This window comes from Aquarana catesbeiana, linkage group LG13 (genome assembly GCF_042186555.1).
Source record: "Aquarana catesbeiana isolate 2022-GZ linkage group LG13, ASM4218655v1, whole genome shotgun sequence".
Taxonomy (NCBI): domain Eukaryota; kingdom Metazoa; phylum Chordata; class Amphibia; order Anura; family Ranidae; genus Aquarana; species Aquarana catesbeiana.
The window spans coordinates 97,991,617-98,011,027 of record NC_133336.1 but is presented as its reverse complement, the minus strand read 5'-3'; the positions used below and the strand labels follow the sequence as shown (position 1 = coordinate 98,011,027).

Here is a 19,411-nt window from a genome sequence, read left to right as displayed (position 1 = left end):
ACTGTACATGCACCTTTGTAGTATTATATTGGATCCACCATGGAGGAGGTTTTAGTTGTGTGACTTTGCAACATGAGATTAAATAAAGGTGTCAAAAGAATGCTATTTGGTCTCTTTGATTTACTGAAGCAATGAAGGGGTGAAGTGAGAAATCACAAGAAGCGAGGGAATGCTGGTAAGGAGAGTATATGGCGGTCGGGGAGAGGTTTGTCAAGGAAAATTTAACAGAATCCACTTTTGTTGGACCGAAAGGTGCCCAAAGCTCAGATTTCATCCGATTTAGAAGAAATTGGCCAAAATGTGTTTTGCATGGTGAACTTTAGACCACCAAAGAAGCAGGCAGAGAGACAAGGGGCACATACAGTATATACTATATTACCAAAAGTATTGGGACACCTGCCTTTACAAGCACATGAACTTTAATGGCATCCCAGTCTTATGCCCCGTACACACGGTCGGATTTTCCAACGGAAAATGTTCGATGGGAGCTTTTGGTCGGAAATTCCGACCGTGTGTAGGCTCCATCGGACATTTTCCATCGGAATTTCCGTTGCACACAAAATTTGAGATCTGGTTCTCAAATTTTCCGACAACATCCGTTATCGTAAATTCCGAGCGTGTGTACACAATTCCGATGCACAAAGTGCCACGCATGCTCGGAATCAAGCAGAAGAGCCGCACTGGCTATTGAACTTCATTTTTCTCAGCTCGTCTTATGTATTGCACGTCACCGTGTTCTTGACGTTCGGAATTTCCAACCAACTTTGTGTGACCGCGTGTATGCAAGACAAGTTTGAGCCAACATCCATCGGAAAAAAAAACATGGATTTTGTTGTCGGAATGTGCGATCGCGTGTACGGGACACATGAGTCCGTAGGGTTCAGTATTGAGTTGGCCCACCCTTTGCAACTATACCAGCTTAGACTCTTCTGGGAAAGCTGTCAGTGCTAAATGTGTACTCCTCGCCAGCAGGGTGAACCTGGGGGTCGTGACCAGCTAAGTCCAAACTCCCTTGAGGGTGTCCCTGGCAGAATACCGGCTGACCCTTAGATTCCACGCCCTGGGGGATCCCGTATCACTTGCTCGCCTGTGGCCTCACACCAGTGGTGCCTTGACAATCGCCTACTGAGGGACAATCAAGAGCAAGGTGTTATTCCAGGTACACAACTACTTATCTGATGAACAACAAATTCCAACGCAAACCAGGACTAATACGCACCGACAATGCAGGAGAATACCTAAGCAAAGAAGTGGCCTCATACCTGAAAAGTCAAGGAATAGTACACCAGACAACCACACCATACACTCCTGAACAAAACGGTGTAGCAGAAAGGAAAAATCTCACTCTTAAAGGAAATGGCCAGATGCGTGTTGTCGGATGCCAACCTACCTTACAAGTACTGAGGAGAAGCAGTTATGATCCAAGCTGGAGAACAGAGCCATAGAGGGCATTCTAGTAGGCTACAGCAAGAAAACTAAGGGTTACAGAATCCTACACCCAAAGACTGACAAAGTGACAATAATCCGTAGTGTTTATTTTGATGAGAGCCCATCACTAGAAACACCGATCCCTGAAAGCTGTGAAGTGAATATGCCAAGCACACCAGAAGAAAAGGTTGACCAAAGCAAACCTGTGCAGGAGTCAGAACAAGAGGTGGAACTCGCATTGTCTAAATCAAGTTCCCCACCAGATCCTGCTAAAGTCAGAAGTTCCACTTGGACTACAAAGGGAATACCACCCCGCAAGCTGTTATACACTGTTAAAACACACAGCATACTTGAACCAACATCCTGGGAAGACATAGAAAAACTGACAAAACATGAAGCCAATAAATGGAGAAAAGCAGCAGAAGAAGAATTAAAGTCACTTCAAAAAAATAAAACCTGGACAGAGGTCCCTCCTAACCGCAAAACTATAGGAAGTAAGTGGACTTTCAAAGTAAAGTCAGAAGCAGAAGGGAATATCCACAAATACAAAGCCAGACTAGTTGCCAAGGCTTACTCTCAGAAATTTGGTGATTATGATCAGAGCATTTCTTAGCGTTGCAGCCAGAAAGGGCATGCAAGTAAGTAAAACACCTAGACGTTAAAACTGCTTTCTTATATGGAGACATTAAGGAAGATCTCTACAAGGAGCAACCGCCAGGGTTTGAGCGAGGGGACAACCTTGTGTGTAAACATCAGAAGAGCATCTACGGTCTTATACAATCTACAAAGATGTGGAATGCAAAAGTGAACAAAGTACTTACTAAAGAGGGATTCTCAAGAAGTAAAACAGACCCCCGTCTCTACTCCAGGAATCAAGAAGACAAATGGATATATAACCTTATCAATGTTGATGACATTATAACCTGTTTTGAACAAGAAGGGTATTACAATCAGATAGTTCACAAGCTGAAAGAAAATTTTTAAATCACAGAACTTGGAAACATTAGCTACTATCTGGGTATCCAAATAGAGAGAGAAAAATATGGAAGTTATCTTCTCAGAAAATCTCCAAAATCTTGCAACAATTCCATATGCAATATGCAAAGGAAGTGAAAACTCCTATGGAACCAGGCTATCAAAAGAGCAATGAAGGAGAAAACTTGCTACCCAACAATGATACGTATCGCAGAGCAATTGGTAAGCTGCTATATGTTGCCACTGTGACAAGACCAGACATAGCTGCAGCAGTGGGATCCAGTGCCATCCTCACCTCGCCTCACCTCGCCATCCTCAGGATTTTTCCTCCCTCACTTCAAAGACATTTCTCACGTTGGTGGTGCAGTGGTGAGCATAGCTGCTTATCCAGCAGCTGACCTGGGTTCGATTCCCGGCCAACGCAATTGCCAACATGGCTGCCTCAAACGCTAACTGCTTTGTGTCCCCAAGTAAAAAGTAAAAATCTGCTGTACAAATTAACCTCTTTGCGCCCGTGCTATAGCCGAAAGACGGCTGCAGCGCAGACGCTAATTGCCGGGAGGCCGTCCCTGGACGTCCTCCTGTTTACTTCCGCGATGCGCGCTCCCGTGGGCACGCATCGGGGAAGTTCTGTGCTGGCCGTGTTCCTCGGACACAGCCAGACACAGATCGCTGAAAACGGCCAATCATAGCGGCCGTTTTCAGTGCGATCGGTGGTGCCAATGAGAGATGATCTCATAAGTAAACATGAGATCATCTCTCATCGCCGGCTCTCCCTCCTCACACAGAGACAGCGTGTGAGGAGGGAGAGCGAACTGCTGCAGCGGTGAGTAAAGAAAAAAAAGTGACTTCGATGTCATCTGTCCCCACTGCCATGTATAAGTGCCGTCAGTGTCACGTGTCATTAGTGTCATCAGTGCCATCTGTCAGTGCCACATCAGTATCATCAGTGCCACATATCAGTGCCATCTGTCCTGGTGCTCCAGGGCCTTCAAAAATGTAATAGGTAGTCAACAAGTTAGATGTGTAATTTATGCTCCTTGAACACCTGATGGTGCTCCCTGCATGTTGGGCCTCTCTATGTGGCCAGGCTGTGAAAAAGTCCCACACATGTGGTATCGTAATACACAGGAGGAGTAGCAGAATGTATTTTGGGGTGTTATTTGTGGTATATACATGCCATGTGAGAGAAATAACCTATTACAATGACAATTTTGTGGGGGGAAAAAAAAAATCTTCATTTTGCAAAGAATTGTGGGAAAAAATGACAACATCAAAAAGCTCACCATGCATCTTACTAAATACCTTGGAATGTCTACTTTCAAATAAGGGGTCATTTGGGTGGGGTATTTGTACTTTCCTGACTTGTTCGGGTTTATGCATTTATGAAAAAAATTAATAATTTGCAAAATTTTATCACAGAAACGAAGAAAAATGCGTCTTTTTTCAAAATTTTCGGTCTTTTTTCATTTATAGCGTCAAATACCACCAAAAGAAAGCTCTATTCATATAAAAAAAAGGACAAAAAATTAATTTGGTTATAGTATTACATGACTGAGTAATTGTCATTCAAAGTGTGAGAGCGCTGAAAGCTGAAAATTGGTCTGGTCACGAGGGGGGTTTAAGTGCCCAGTTGTCAAGTGGTTAACCACTTCAATACCAGGCACTTAGACACCTTCCCGCCCAGCCCAATTTTCAGCTTTCAGCGCTGTCGCAATTTGAATGACAATTGCGCGGTCATGCTACACTGTACCAAACAAATTTTTTATCATTTTGTTCCCACAAATAGAGCTTTCTTTTGGCGGTATTTGATCACCTTTGCGGTTTTTATTTTTTGCGCAACAAATAAAAAAAGACAGAAAATTTTGAAAAAAAAAAGTTTTTCTTTGTTTCTGTTAAAACTTTTTGTAAATAAGTACGTTTTCTTCTTCAATGACGGGCACTGATATGGCTGCACTGACGGGCACTGATACGGCGGCACTGATGGGCACCGATGAGGTGGCACTGATGAGGTGGCACTGATGAGGTGGCACTGACGGGCACTGATGATGGGCACTGATAGGCGGCACTGATGGGCACTGATAGGTGGCACTGATGGGCACTGATAGGTGGCACTGGTATGCGGCACTGATGGGCACTCATAGGTGGCACGGATGGGCACTTATAGGCGGCACTGATGGGCACTCATAGGTGGCATTGATGGGCACTCGTAGGTGGCATTGATGGTTACTTATGGGTGGCACTGATAGTTGGCATAGATGGGCATGGATGGGCACTGATAGATGGGCACTGATGGGCACAGATGGGCACTGACAGGTGGCATGAATGGACACTGATGGGTGGCACTGATGGCATTACTTGTTTGCAGTGATGCCCCTAAGGGTGGCATTGCTGGGCATCACTGCAACATAATTGTGCCAATCAGTGCCCATTTGTGGGCACTGATTGGCACAGATTTGGCACACTGGGCACATGTGGATGGCCATGGGGTACATACCTGGCCATCCACATGTTGCCCCTTCCCTGGTGGTCCTAGTGGCGATCCCTGGTGGTCCAGTGTGGTGATCTGCGGGGGGGCTGCGCTGATAAACAATCAGCGCAGACCCCCCCTGCCAGGAGAGCCGCCGATCGGCTCTCCTCTACTTGCGTCTGTCAGACGCGAGTGAGGAAGAGCCGATCAACGGCTCTTCCTATTGACAGCGTGATCAGCCGTGATTGGACACGGCTGATCACGTGGTAAAGAGCCTCCGCCGGAGGCTTTTTACCAAGATCAGTGTAGCGGTGTGTCAGACTGACACACCGCTCCACCGATCGCCGCGATGCGCGCCCCCGGGGGCGCGCTGCGGCATGTTATCCTTCTGGACATCATATGACGTCCAGTCAGGATAACAGAACCACTTCCCGGACGTCAATCCGCTATAGGGCGGGCGGGAAGTGGTTAAATGCTGATGGAATAACATTTAAACCAAAGGGAATGTGTTTATGTATGTATTTTGTTAAGCACTTTTGAATAATATATTTTTTTGCACAAGAATATGATTGTTTTGTATTCTCATTTTCAGCCAGTAGGTGGAGCACTCAGCTCCTTTTCAGGTATTTTCTAGGCTATCCTTAGCAACTTGGCTGAAAAAAGCTTGCTGTTTACTATATAGTATTTACTATATACTATATAGCTCTCTCTAACACTAACCCTCCCTGTAACCCCAATACTATCCCTCCCTATATCCCCAAGAATAACCCCCTCTGTAACCCCAATACTATCCCTTCCTATATCCCCAAGAGTAACCCTCCCTGTAACCCCAATTCTTTCCCTCCCTATGTAGCGATGTGAACTGTAACCAGAAAGCTTTGCACCTTCCAGTGTTTTGAATATTGTTGGCCCCGTGATTATTCGACAGCCAGTGACCTCATACCTGTGCGCCAGCAGAGTGAGTTTTGGGGGGTATCGTCCTTCTGGAATCTGCTGTTATATATTCCCATACTCTAAGACTACAAATCCCAGGGACCCCTGCAGTGGCCTGAAGGTTGCTGGGAGGGATTATAAAAGTAGCTTATGAAGCCCGGGCACACTCTCTTCCTCCTGGGCTTGACGTAAGATGGAAAGAAAATTAGGTTTACAAATATGTTATTCTTGCCTGCTCTTTATAATAGTATTGCACAGAGTGGCTGTGATCCTCCCCTTCTTGGGTTCCCTGCTGGTGCTCCTGGCTCCTACCCCTTGCCCAGTGCACCCCATAGAAAGCCGCTTGCTATGCGGTCCATTGACGCGCGGCTCGGCCCCACCCCCTGCTCACTGGCTGTGATTGGCTTCCACTGCTGCCTCCCTGTCCAGTGAGGAGAGAGAGAGCTACTGCTCTCAGGCACATCATAAGATCGAGCTCAGGTAAGTATGTGGGGGGGGGCTGGGGGGAGCTGCATATAGGTTCTTTCCTCCCACACTCCAAAGACATGACTCGCAGTGGTGAGCATAGCTGTCTGTTCAGCAGCTGACCCGGGTTCGATTCCTGGCCAACGCAATTGTCAAGATGGCTGTGTCGACTGCTAACTGTTTTGTGTTCCCAGGGAGAAATCTGCTGTACAAATTAAATGCTGATGGACTAAAATTGAAACCAAAAGGAATGTGTCATATGTATTTTGTTAAGCACTTTTGTAAAATATATTTTTTTCCACCAGGATATGATTGTTTTGTATTCTCATTTTCAGCCAGTAGGTGGAGCACTTGGCTCCTTTTCAGGTATTTTCTAGGCTATCCTTCGCAACTTGGATGAAAAAAAGCCTGCTGTTTACTATATAGCTCAACAGCTCTCTCTAACGCTAGCCATTCATGTAATCCTAATACTAACCCCCCCTGAAACCCCCAATAACATCCCTCCCTATATCCCCAAGAATAACCCCCCTGTAACCCCAATACTATCCCTCCCTACATCCCCAAGAATAACCCCCATGTAACCCCAATACAATCCCTTCTTATATCCCCAAGAATAACCCTCCCTGTAACCCTAATACTATTCCTCCCTTTAGCCCCAAGAATAACCCTCCCTGTAACCCCAATACTAACCCTCCCTATAGCCCCAAGAGTAACCCTCCATGTAACCCCAATACTATCCCTCCCTATGTTCCCAAGAGTAACCTTCCATGTAACCCCAATACTATCCCTCCTTATATCCCCAAGAATAACCCTCCATGTAACCCCAATACTCTCCCTCCCTTTATCCCCAAGAATAACCCTCCCTGTAACCCTAATACTAACCCTCCCTATAGCCCCAAGAATAACCCTCCCTGTAACCCCAATACTATCTCTCCCTATATCCCCAAAAATAACCCTCCCTATATCCCCAAGAAAAACCCTTCATGTAACCCCAATACTCTCCCTCCCTATATCCCCAAGAATAACCCTCCCTGTAACCCCAATACTATCCCTCCTTATATCCCCAAGTGTAACCCTCCCTGTAACCCCAATTCTAACCCTCCCTATATCCCCAAGAATAACCCTCCCTGTAACCCCAATGCTATCCCTCCATATATCCCCAAGAATAACCCCCCCTATATCCCCAAGAATAACCCTCCATGTAACCCCAATACTTTCCCTCCCTTTATCCCCAAGAATAACCCTCCATGTAACCCCAATACTATCCCTCCCTATATCTCCAATAATAACCCTCCATATAACCCCAATACTAACCCTCCCTATATCCCAAAGAGTAACCCTCCCTGTAATCCCAATACTAACCCTCCCTATGTCCCCAAGAATAACCCTCCATGTAACCCCAATACTCTCCCTTTATCCCCAAGAATAACCCTCCCTGTAACCCCAATACTATCCCTCCTTATATCCCCAAGTGTAACCCTCCCTGTAACCCCAATACTATCCCTCCTTATATCCCCAAGAGTAACCCTCCCTGTAACCCCAATACTATCCCTCCCTATATCCCCAAGAATAACCCCCCTGTAATCCCAATACTATCCCCTCCATGTAACCCCAATACTAACCCTCCCTATATCCCCAAGAATAACCCTCCCTGTAACACCAATACTAACCCTCCCTATATCCCTAAGAATAACCCCCCTGTAACCCCAATACTAACCTTCCCTATATCCCCAATACTAACCCTCCCTATATCCCCAAGAGTAACCCTCCCTGTAATCCCAATACTATCCCTCCCTATATCCCCAAGAATAACCCCCCTTGTAACCCCAATACTATCCCATCCATGTAACCCCAATACTAACCCTCCCTATATCCCCAAGAATAACCCCCCTGTAACCCCAATACTAACCCTCCCTATATCCCCAAGAATAACCCCCTCTGTAACCCCAATACTATCCCTCCCTACATCCCCAAGAATAACCCCCATGTAACCCCAATACAATCCCTTCTTATATCCCCAAGAATAACCCTCCCTGTAACCCTAATACTATTCCTCCCTTTAGCCCCAAGAATAACCCTCCCTGTAACCCCAATACTAACCCTCCCTATAGCCCCAAGAGTAACCCTCCATGTAACCCCAATACTATCCCTCCCTATGTTCCCAAGAGTAACCTTCCATGTAACCCCAATACTATCCCTCCTTATATCCCCAAGAATAACCCTCCATGTAACCCCAATACTCTCCCTCCCTTTATCCCCAAGAATAACCCTCCCTGTAACCCTAATACTAACCCTCCCTATAGCCCCAAGAATAACCCTCCCTGTAACCCCAATACTATCTCTCCCTATATCCCCAAAAATAACCCTCCCTATATCCCCAAGAATAACCCTTCATGTAACCCCAATACTCTCCCTCCCTATATCCCCAAGAATAACCCTCCCTGTAACCCCAATACTATCCCTCCTTATATCCCCAAGTGTAACCCTCCCTGTAACCCCAATTCTAACCCTCCCTATATCCCCAAGAATAACCCTCCCTGTAACCCCAATGCTATCCCTCCATATATCCCCAAGAATAACCCCCCCATATCCCCAAGAATAACCCTCCATGTAACCCCAATACTTTCCCTCCCTTTATCCCCAAGAATAACCCTCCATGTAACCCCAATACTATCCCTCCCTATATCTCCAATAATAACCCTCCATATAACCCCAATACTAACCCTCCCTATATCCCAAAGAGTAACCCTCCCTGTAATCCCAATACTAACCCTCCCTATGTCCCCAAGAATAACCCTCCATGTAACCCCAATACTCTCCCTTTATCCCCAAGAATAACCCTCCCTGTAACCCCAATACTATCCCTCCTTATATCCCCAAGTGTAACCCTCCCTGTAACCCCAATACTATCCCTCCTTATATCCCCAAGAGTAACCCTCCCTGTAACCCCAATACTATCCCTCCCTATAACCCCAAGAATAACCCCCCTGTAATCCCAATACTATCCCCTCCATGTAACCCCAATACTAACCCTCCCTATATCCCCAAGAATAACCCTCCCTGTAACACCAATACTAACCCTCCCTATATCCCTAAGAATAACCCCCCTGTAACCCCAATACTAACCTTCCCTATATCCCCAATACTAACCCTCCCTATATCCCCAAGAGTAACCCTCCCTATAATCCCAATACTATCCCTCCCTATATCCCCAAGAATAACCCCCCTTGTAACCCCAATACTATCCCATCCATGTAACCCCAATACTAACCCTCCCTATATCCCCAAGAATAACCCCCCTGTAACCCCAATACTAACCCTCCCTATATCCCCAAGAATAACCCCCTCTGTAACTCCAATACTAACCCTCCCTATATCCCCAAGAATAACCCTCCCTGTAACCCCAATACTAACCCTCCCTATAGCCCCAAGAGTAACCCTCCATGTAACTGAACCCAGTGAATCTGGTGAGAAGGGGGGGTTGAGCCCCGAGTTCGGCTTTAATAAACTGGTCTGTAATGTCGGCATCTATAATTCCTCAGGAGCCCTAAAACACACGAATGGTCACATCATGAAGTGGAAGCTCTCCATGCTTGAAAAGAACTTTCCTGACACAGCACGACAGCATATGCGTATGGGTAGGCTCCGCCCCCTGCCCTATCACAGGACCGTTTATACTATAAGATTAGGTCTCCTCTCTACCTGTAGCATTCTCTTTTTTTTCCTCACTGCTAACAGCCGGTTATGCTGCTGCTGAAAGAGCAGGATTTTTAATTTTTCCCTCACCTTGTCAGACACTTCTGACTAAGCCGCACAGGTTCGAGCCTCTCCTGTGTCGAGGCTCCCCACTCTAAAGGCTGACAGGAACGCCTATATGGGGGAGACCTCCCCCCCCCTCAAGATCCAGGATAAGGGGGGCGATGGTATCTGGTCTCTAGAGATTGCTCCTTTATCATGACGCTATGGATGGACATTCATTGGACTTTCTGTCTGGACATGAAGCATGCAGGTGGTAAGGCACCACAAGGTGCACAAATCCATACTATTCAGGTACTGCTGCAAGTACATGGTTAAGCTTGCCTCTCTGAAGGGCTGTGGTTGTGTCTGCAAAACTGCTAATGCTGATAGCAGGTGTACTGTGCTGGTCTGAAGCCTTCCTATTAACCTAACAAGCCTGGCCCTATAGTCTTGACTTATTTTCTGCAGGTATGCTGTTAGTTTGCATTTCTGAAAAGCATATATGACACATGCAAATCTTACTGGCTGCCCATATTGCCACTCTGTTGCTAATGTTTCACAGGTTGAAATCTGTGTCTGCAGTATTGCTAATGCTTGGACTGATAACAGGTGATGCTGAGCCCTTTCCTATTTACGCAGGTCCTGGTCCTGCAGACTGGGCTCACTGTGTATTGATGCTTGGTTGTGGTATGATCCTTGGCGGTACATGTGTCTAAGGTAGGTTAACCTGCTAGTGCTAATTGCCAGATGACTATTATCAGCCTTCCTAGAGACCAGCAACTAAGGTGAGGGCAGGTAGGTATATGCTATATCCTAAAAGAGTGCACATTATGGGCATAATGAGTGTAAATATCTCCAGCCCTCAACACCAATACCAGTCAACCTGCCTCTGCAACAAGGGACAGATGCTCTTCAGCCCTGAAGGAACCACTATGTAGTTCACTGCCAGAAGAGGCACATCAAGAGATCTCTACAGTAATCATAGTGGTCTGGTGGTAACTGGTGTGTCGGCCAAAATGCAAAACAAAGTTGCAGGCCAGAAGCAGTGACAAATTGACAGAGACTGAGAAGGCCTACAGCATAGGTGTGCACCCCAAAGCTCAAACACACACGCCTTTCTCTGTAGCCTCCAGCTGCACTGGACAGTGATTGAATGGGAAGTGCTCTGTGCCAAAGCAGCTTCCTGTTCATTCACAACCTGAAGCATAGTAAACACTGTTTACTATGCTTCAGTTATGAATGAACTCAGTGAGTGAGTGTGTTCACTGTGTTCATTTAGACATGACACATTTATAGACTCCGGAGGGTTAAATGAAGCTCCCGCTACATTCCAGCAAATGATGGATGAGATTTTTAGCCCACATCAACGCTATTCTGTAGCCTGTATCTAGATGATGTGGTTATTTGGAGCACAGACTGAAGAAAGTCACCTACCCAAAGTTCAGGCTGTCATAAAATTCCATTGGAAATGCCGGCTTAACCTCAAACCCAAAGAAGTGTGCCATAGGGTTAGAAGAGGCTGGGATACACCATTGGGCAGGGCCTAATCAAACCCAAGTCCATAACATAGAAGCCATTAAAGACTGACTTGCTCCTGCCACCAAGAAACAAGTGAGAACCTTCCTAGGTATGGTTGGGCATTATCGGAGGTTCATCCCAAACTTTGCTACAATGGAAGCACCCTTAACTGACCTCACCAAAGGCCAAAGCTCCTGTGTAGCGATTGGAAGTGGAATCCTGAGGCTGAAGCAACTTTCCAAAGCCTGTGTTGGTGGCCCCATACTTCAGAAAAGTTTGTGGTCCGGACCGATGCCTGAAGTATAGGTCTGGGGTTGTCTTGTCACAAGTGGTAGGAGGAAAAGAACACCGGTGGTCTATTTGAGTCAGAAGCTGCCCCTGGAAGCTGAGGAAAGTTATAGTATTGTGGCATGAGAGTGTTTGGCCATTCAGTGGGCCTTAGAGACTCTACGGCACTACTTGCTGGGGCGCCCCTTCCAACTCATAACAGACCATGTTCCCTTAAAATGAATGGTCCAGACTAAGGACCATAATGGAAGGGTTACCCGTTTGGTTCCTGGTGCTCCAAGATTTCTTTTTACAGTGCAGCACAAGGCGGGAATATAATAAGCCCCATATTGGTGTCAGTGGAAGGAAATGAGCCCCATCATTGATGTCAGTGTAATAAAATAATTGTCATTAGTGCCATTGGGAGTAAAAATAATCCCCATTATTGGTGTACGTGTGATAAAATAAACCCTGTGGTTGATGTCTGACATAAATAAGCCCCATATCATTGGTGTCAGTGGTGGTTTTCCTTATCACGGTGTTTGCCTCTTTATTGCAGCCGCAACTAAACCTTGGCTACAGTGCCAGGCGCTCTGCATTCCCCTCACCCCACTGCCAACTCCATACTCAGGACACCGTGCAGGACGCCAACCTTTTCAAACAGCGTCCGCAATCCCTGGGCTGTCCCGGGTGATCCGCGTGATCCGCGTGATCCGCGTGATCCCGCGTGATCCATGTAGTAACCCATACCAACCAATCACATTTCAGGTTACTATAGAGAACTTGGTATGACTTCATTCTATGAGTTAAGGCCTTTGCCATGCTTCGGGAGCTTCACAGTGTGCCAGAGGTGCCTATCCCCTTTAAATACTATGTATCAGATGCAGTGGCGGCTGGTGCTCAACATTTTTTTTTTTGGGGGGGGGGGGGGGGGCAAATGAACTTAAAAATACAGAAAAATACTGAAACAAAAACATCAATTGCAGCAAAATGTGCCCATCATATGCAGCCACTGTGCCCATCATATGCAGCCACTGTGCCCATCATATGCAGCCAACCATTCCCATGATATGCAGCCACTGTGCTCATAATATGCAGCCACTGTGCCATCATATGCAGCCAACCGTTCCCATGATATGCAGTCAACCGTGCCCATCATATGCACCATTGTGCCAATCATATGCAGCCAACTGTGCCCATCATATGCAGCCAACTGTTCCCATCATATGCAGCCACTGTGCCTATCATATGCAGCCAACTGTTCCCATGATTTGCAGCCAACTGTGCCCATGATATGCAGCCACTGTGCCCATGATATGCAGCCAACTGTTCCCATGATATGCAGCCAACTGTGCCCATCATATGCAGCCAACTGTTCCCATCATATGCAGCCAACTGTTCCCATCATATGCAGCCAACTGTGCCCATCATATGCAGCCACTGCGCCTATCATATGCAGCCAACTGTTCCCATGATATGCAGCCAACTGTTCCCATGATATGCAGCCACTGTGCCCATCATATGCAGCCAACTGTGCCCATCATATGCAGCCACTGTGCCCATCATATGCAGCCAACTGTGCCCATCCTATGCAGCCAACTGTGCCCATCCTATGCAGCCAACTGTGCCCATCCTATGCAGCCACTGTGCCCATCATATGCAGCCAACTGTGCCCATCATATGCAGCCAACTGTGCCCATCATATGCAGCCACTGTGCCTATCATATGTAGCCAACTGTTCCCATGATATGCAGCCAACTGTGCCCATCATATGCAGCCAACTGTGCCCATCATATGCAGCCACTGTGCCCATCATATGCAGCCACTGTGCCTATCATATGCAGCCAACTGTTCCCATGATATGTAGCCAACTGTTCCCATCATATGCAGCCAACTGTGCCCATCATATGCAGCCACTGTGCCCATCATATGCGGCCAACTGTGCCCATCATATGCAGCCACTGTGCCTATCATATGCAGCCAACTGTTCCCATGATATGCAGCCAACTGTGCCCATCATATGCAGCCAATGTGCCCATCATATGCAGCCACTGTGCCCATCATATGCAGCCAACTGTTTCCATGATATGCAGCCAACCGTGCCCATCATATGCAGCCACTGTGCCCATCATATGCAGCCACTGTGCCCATCATATGCAGCCACTGAGCCCATCATATGCAGACTCTGTGCTCATCATATGCAGCCACTGTGCCCATTATATGCAGCCACTGTGCCTATCGTATGTAGCCAACTGTTCCTATGATATGCAGCCAACTGTGCCCATCATATGCAGCCACTGTGCCCATCATATGCAACCACTGTGCCTATCATATGCAGCCAACTGTTCCCATGATATGCAGCCAACTGTTCCCATGATATGCAGCCAACTGTGCCCATCATATGCAGCCAACTGTGCCCATCATATGCAGCCACTGTGCCTATCATATACAGCCAACTGTTCCCATGATATGCAGCCAACTGTGCCCATCATATGCAGCCACTGTGCCCATCATATGCAGCCACTGTGCCTATCATATGTAGCCAACTGTTCCCATGATATGCAGCCAACTGTGCCCATCATATGCAGCCACTGTGCCCATCATATGCAACCACTGTGCCTATCATATGCAGCCAACTGTTCCCATGATATGCAGCCAACTGTTCCCATGATATGCAGCCAACTGTGCCCATCATATGCAGCCAACTGTGCCCATCATATGCAGCCACTGTGCCCATCATATGCAGCCAACTGTGCCCATCATATGCAGCCACTGTGCCTATCATATGCAGCCAACTGTTCCAATGATATGCAGCCAACTGTGCCCATCATATGCAGCCACTGTGCCCATCATATGCAGCCACTGTGCCCATCATATGCAGCCAACTGTTTCCATGATATGCAGCCAACCGTGCCCATCATATGCAGCCACTGTGCCCATCATATGCAGCCACTGTGCCCATCATATGCAGCCACTGAGCCCAGCATATGCAGACTCTGTGCTCATCATATGCAGCCACTGTGCACATCATATGCAGCCACTGAGCCCATCAATTGCAGCTTTTGTGCCCATCATATGCATAGGGTTGCCACTTTTTATTCAAGCCAAACCCGAACACTTTAGCGGCGCACAAAAAAAAAAAATATATATATTTTTTAACATACACCATAAAATTGTAACAGACCTGGGACACCTTTGGGCGCTCCAAAGAGAATAGTAATGTGGCGTGCATGGTGCCCCTTCACCCTCCTATGGGGCCCTGTTCTGAGCCACATTCCTGCCTGAATATTGTGTCCGGGTTTAGGTGGACTGAAACCCGAACACATGATTCAAAACCAACTGTGCCCATCATATGCAGCCAACTGTGCCCATCATATGCAGCCTCTATGCCCCGCAAATGCAGCCAATTGTGCTTCAACAATTGCAGCCTTTGTGCCCATAATATGCAGCCACTGTGCCCCCCCTGACCACCCACTGTCTGCCTGGCACTTACCCCATCGTGGTGGTGGGTCAGGCAGCAGGGCAGGCGGTGTGGGATGGGTAGTGCGGCGATTGCTCTGTGTCCTCCATGCGTGCTTCCTGCTTTACTAGGCAGCCAATGAGCTTGCCTCTACCTTCAGCCAATCAGGTGCCCGGTATTACATCCCGGCCTCCTGATTGGCTGAGAGGTGGTTCTGTGTTAGCAAAGCAAATATTCATTTGCTTTGCTAACACACCTGGGTGCACTGCGAGCGCGCTGCTCTGTCACCTTTTTTGATGCCTATTAGAGCCTATGGCTGTAATCAGGTGCTTCAAACCCCCCCTCCGCCACCGTTGTAATTCAGACACCCGAAAAGGGGCGGGACGCCTCAATGGGGGTGGCTACAGCGACTGTGGAGAGATTAATGCAATGCAATGAATCTATCTATACTACACAGAGGGGGTGGATGGAGAGAGGGGGCGGAGCCCGAGCGCCCCTAATGGATGCACCGCCATCGATCAGATGAGAACCTGCGGGCTGTCCTTGTGAAAAGTCTTGTGTGCCTTGCGTCTTTATAGTCAATGTTAACGGCAACAAAAAAAGCAACACGCTTTTCTCTCTGGTGTGGCTCTCGCGCGCGCTCTCTCCGGTGTGGCTCTCGCGCGCGCTCTCTCCGGTGTGGCTCTCGCGCACGCTCTCTCCGGTGTGGCTCTCGCGCGCGCTCTCTCCGGTGTGGCTCTCGCGCGTGCGTTCTCTCTGGTGTGGCTCTCGCGCGCGCTCTTACCGGTGTGGCTCTCGTGCGCATGTGCTCTCTCTCCAGTGTGGCTCTCGGCGCGCGCTCTCTCTCCGGTGTGGCTCTTGTGCGCTCTCTCCGGTGTGGCTCTTGTGCGCACGCTCTCTCTCCGGTGTGGTTCTCGTGCGCGCGCTCTCTCTCCGGTGTGGCTCTCGCGCGCGCTCTCTCTCCGGTGTGGCTCTTGCGCGCAGGCGCTCTCTCCAGTGTGGCTCTAGCGCGCGTGCTCTCTCCGGTGTGGCTCTCGCGCGCGCACTCCGGTGTGGCTCTCACGCGCGTGCTGTCTCCGGTGTGGCTTGCTCGCGCGCTCTCTCCAGTGTGGCTCTCGCGCGCGCTCTCTCCAGTTTGGCTCTCGCGCGCTCTCTCCGCTGTGGCTCTCTCGCGCGCGCTCTCTCCGGTGTGGCTCTCGCGCGCTCTCTCCGGTGTGGCTCTCGCGCGCTCTCTCCGGTGTGGCTCTCTCGCGCGCGCGCTCTCTCCGGTGTGGCTCTCTCGCGCGCGCGCTCTCTCCGGTGTGGCTCTCTCGCGCGCACGCTCTCTCCGGTGTGGCTCTCGCGCGCGCTCTCTCCGGTGTGGCTCTCGCGCGCGCTCTCTCCGGTGTGGCTCTCGCGCGCGTGTTCTCTCCGGTGTGGCTCTCGCACGCGTGCTCTCTCCTGTGTGGCTCTCGCGCGCGTCCTCTCTCCTGTGTGGCTCTCGCGCGCGTCCTCTCTCCTGTGTGGCTCTCGCGCGCGCTCTCTCCAGTGTGGCTCTCGCGCTCGCTCTCTCCGGTGTGGCTCTCGCGCGCTTTCTCCGGTGTGGCGCTCGCACACGCTCTCTCCGGTGTGGCTTGCTCTCTCTGGTGTGGCGCGTGCGCACTCTATCTCTGGGCTCTTGTGCGCGCTCTCTCTCTGGGCTCTTGCGCGCGCGCGCTCTCTCTCTGGGCTCTTGCGCGCGCGCGCTCTCTCTCTGGGCTCTTGCGCGCGCGCGCTCTCTCTCTCTGGGCTCTTGCGCGCGCGCTCTCTCTCTGGGCTCTTGCGCGCGCACGCTCTCTCTGGGCTCTTGTGCGCGCTCTCTCTGGGCTCTTGCGCGCGTGCGCTCTCTCTGGGTTCTTGCACGTGCGCGCTCTCTCTCTGGGCTCTTGCGCGCGCTCTCTTTCTGGGCTCTTGCGCGCGCGTGCTCTCTCTCTGGGCTCTCGCGCGCGTGCTCTCTCCGGTGTGGCTCTCGCGCGCGCTCTCTCCGGTGTGGCTCTCGCACACTCTCTCCGCTGTGGCTCTCTCGCGCGCGCTCTCTCCGGTGTGGCTCTCGCGCGCTCTCTCCGGTGGGGCTCTCGCGCGCTCTCTCCGGTGTGGCTCTCACGCGCTCTCTCCGGTGTGGCTCTCGCGCGCTCTCTCCGGTGTGGCTCTCGCGCTCTCTCTGGTGTGGCTCTCTCGCGCGCTCTCTCCGGTGTGGCTCTCTCGCGCGCGCTCTCTCCGGTGTGCCTCTCGCGCGCGCGCTCTCTCCGGTGTGGCTCGCTCGCGCGCTCTCTCCGGTGTGGCTCGCTCGCGTGCTCTCTCCGGTGTGGCTCGCTCGCGTGCTCTCTCCGGTGTGGCTCGCTCGCGCGCTCTCTCCGGTGTGGCTCGCTCGCGCGCTCTCTCCGGTGTGGCTCTCGGTGCGCGCTCTCTCCGGTGTGGCTCGCACGCTCTCTCCGGTGTGGCTCGCACGCTCTCTCCAGTGTGGCGCTCGCACGCGCTCTCTCTGGTGTGGCTTGCTCTCTCTGGTGTGGCGCGTGCGCACTCTCTCTCTGGGCTCTTGCGCTTGCTCTCTCTCTGGGCTCTTGCGCTTGCTCTCTCTCTGGGCTCTTGCGCGCGCTCTCTCTCTGGGCTCTTGCGCACGCGCTCTCTCTGGGCTCTTGCGCATGCTCTCTCTCTGGGCTCTTGCGCGCGCGCTCTGTCTCTGGGCTCTTGCGCGCGCGCTCTGTCTCTGGGCTCTTGCGCGCGTGCTCTCTCTGGGCTCTTGTGCGCTCTCTCTCTGGGCTCTTGCGCGCGCTCTCTCTCTGGGCTCTTGCGCGCGCTCTCTCTCTCTGGGCTCTTGCGCGCGCTCTCTCTCTGGGCTCTTGCGCGCGCGCTCTGGGCTCTTGCGCGCGTGCTCTCTCTTTGGGCTCTTGCGCGCGCGTGCTCTCTCTCTGGGCTCTTGCGCGCTCTCTCTCTGGGCTCTTGCACGCACTCTCTCTCTGGGCTCTTGTGCGCACGCGCTCTCTCTCTCTGGGCTCTTGCGCGCTCTCTCTCTCTCTCTGGGCTTGCGCGCTCTTTCTCTCTCTCTCTCTCTCTCTCTCTGGGCTTGCGCGCTCTTTCTCTCTCTCTCTGGGCTTGCGCGCTCTTTCTCTCTCTCTCTCTCTGGGCTTGCGCTCTCTTTCTCTCTCTCTCTCTCTCTGGGCTCGCGCGCTCTTTCTCTCTCTGGGCTCGCGCGCTCTCTCTCTGGGCTCGCGCACTCTTTCTCTGGGCTCGCGCACTCTTTCTCTCTGGGCTCGCGCGCTCTTTCTCTCTCTCTCTCTCTCTGGGCTTGCGCGCTCTTTCTCTCTCTCTCTGGGCTCGCGCGCTCTTTCTCTCTCTCTCTGGGCTCGCGCGCTCTCTCTCTCTGGGCTCGTGCGCTCTTTCTCTCTCTCTCTCTCTGGGCTCGCATGCTCTTTCTCTCTCTCTGGGCTCGCGCGCTCTTTCTCTCTCTCTCTCTGGGCTCGCGCGCTCTTTCTCTCTCTCTCTCTGGGCTCTCGCGCTCTTTCTCTCTCTCTCTCTCTGGGCTCGCGCGCTCTTTCTCTCTCTCTCTCTGGGCTCGCACGCTCTTTCTCTCTCTCTCTCTGGGCTCGCGCGCTCTCTCTCTGGGCTTGCGCGCTCTTTCTCTCTCTCTCTCTGGGCTCGCGCGCTCTTTCTCTCTCTGGGCTCGCACGCTCTTTCTCTCTCTCTCTTTCTCTCTCTCTCTGGGCTCGCGCACTCTTTCTCTCTCTCTCTGGGCTTGCGCGCTCTTTCTCTATCTCTCTCTGGGCTCTTGCGCGCGCGTGCTCTCTCTCTGGGCTCTTGCGCGCGCTCTCTCTCTCTGGGCTCTTGCGCACGCTCTCTCTCTGGGCTCTTGTGCGCGCGCTCTGGGCTCTTGCGCGCGTGCTCTCTCTTTGGGCTCTTGCGCGCGCGTGCTCTCTCTCTGGGCTCTTGCGCGCTCTCTCTCTGGGCTCTTGCACGCACTCTCTCTCTGGGCTCTTGCGCGCACGCGCTCTCTCTCTCTGGGCTCTTGCGCGCTCTTTCTCTCTCTCTCTGGGCTTGCGCGCTCTTTCTCTCTCTCTCTCTCTCTCTCTCTCTGGGCTTGCGCGCTCTTTCTCTCTCTCTGGGCTTGCGCGCTCTTTCTCTCTCTCTCTCTCTGGGCTCGC

General features: G+C 50.7%; 1 non-coding gene across 1 annotated transcript; it reads left to right on the top strand.

Moving 5' to 3' along the window:
- Positions 1-2,755: 2,755 nt before the first annotated feature.
- On the top strand, positions 2,756-2,827 carry TRNAD-AUC (transfer RNA aspartic acid (anticodon AUC)). The gene has a single exon. It is a non-coding gene; the product is annotated as a tRNA-Asp (tRNA).
- The last annotated feature ends 16,584 nt before the right edge of the window (positions 2,828-19,411 follow it).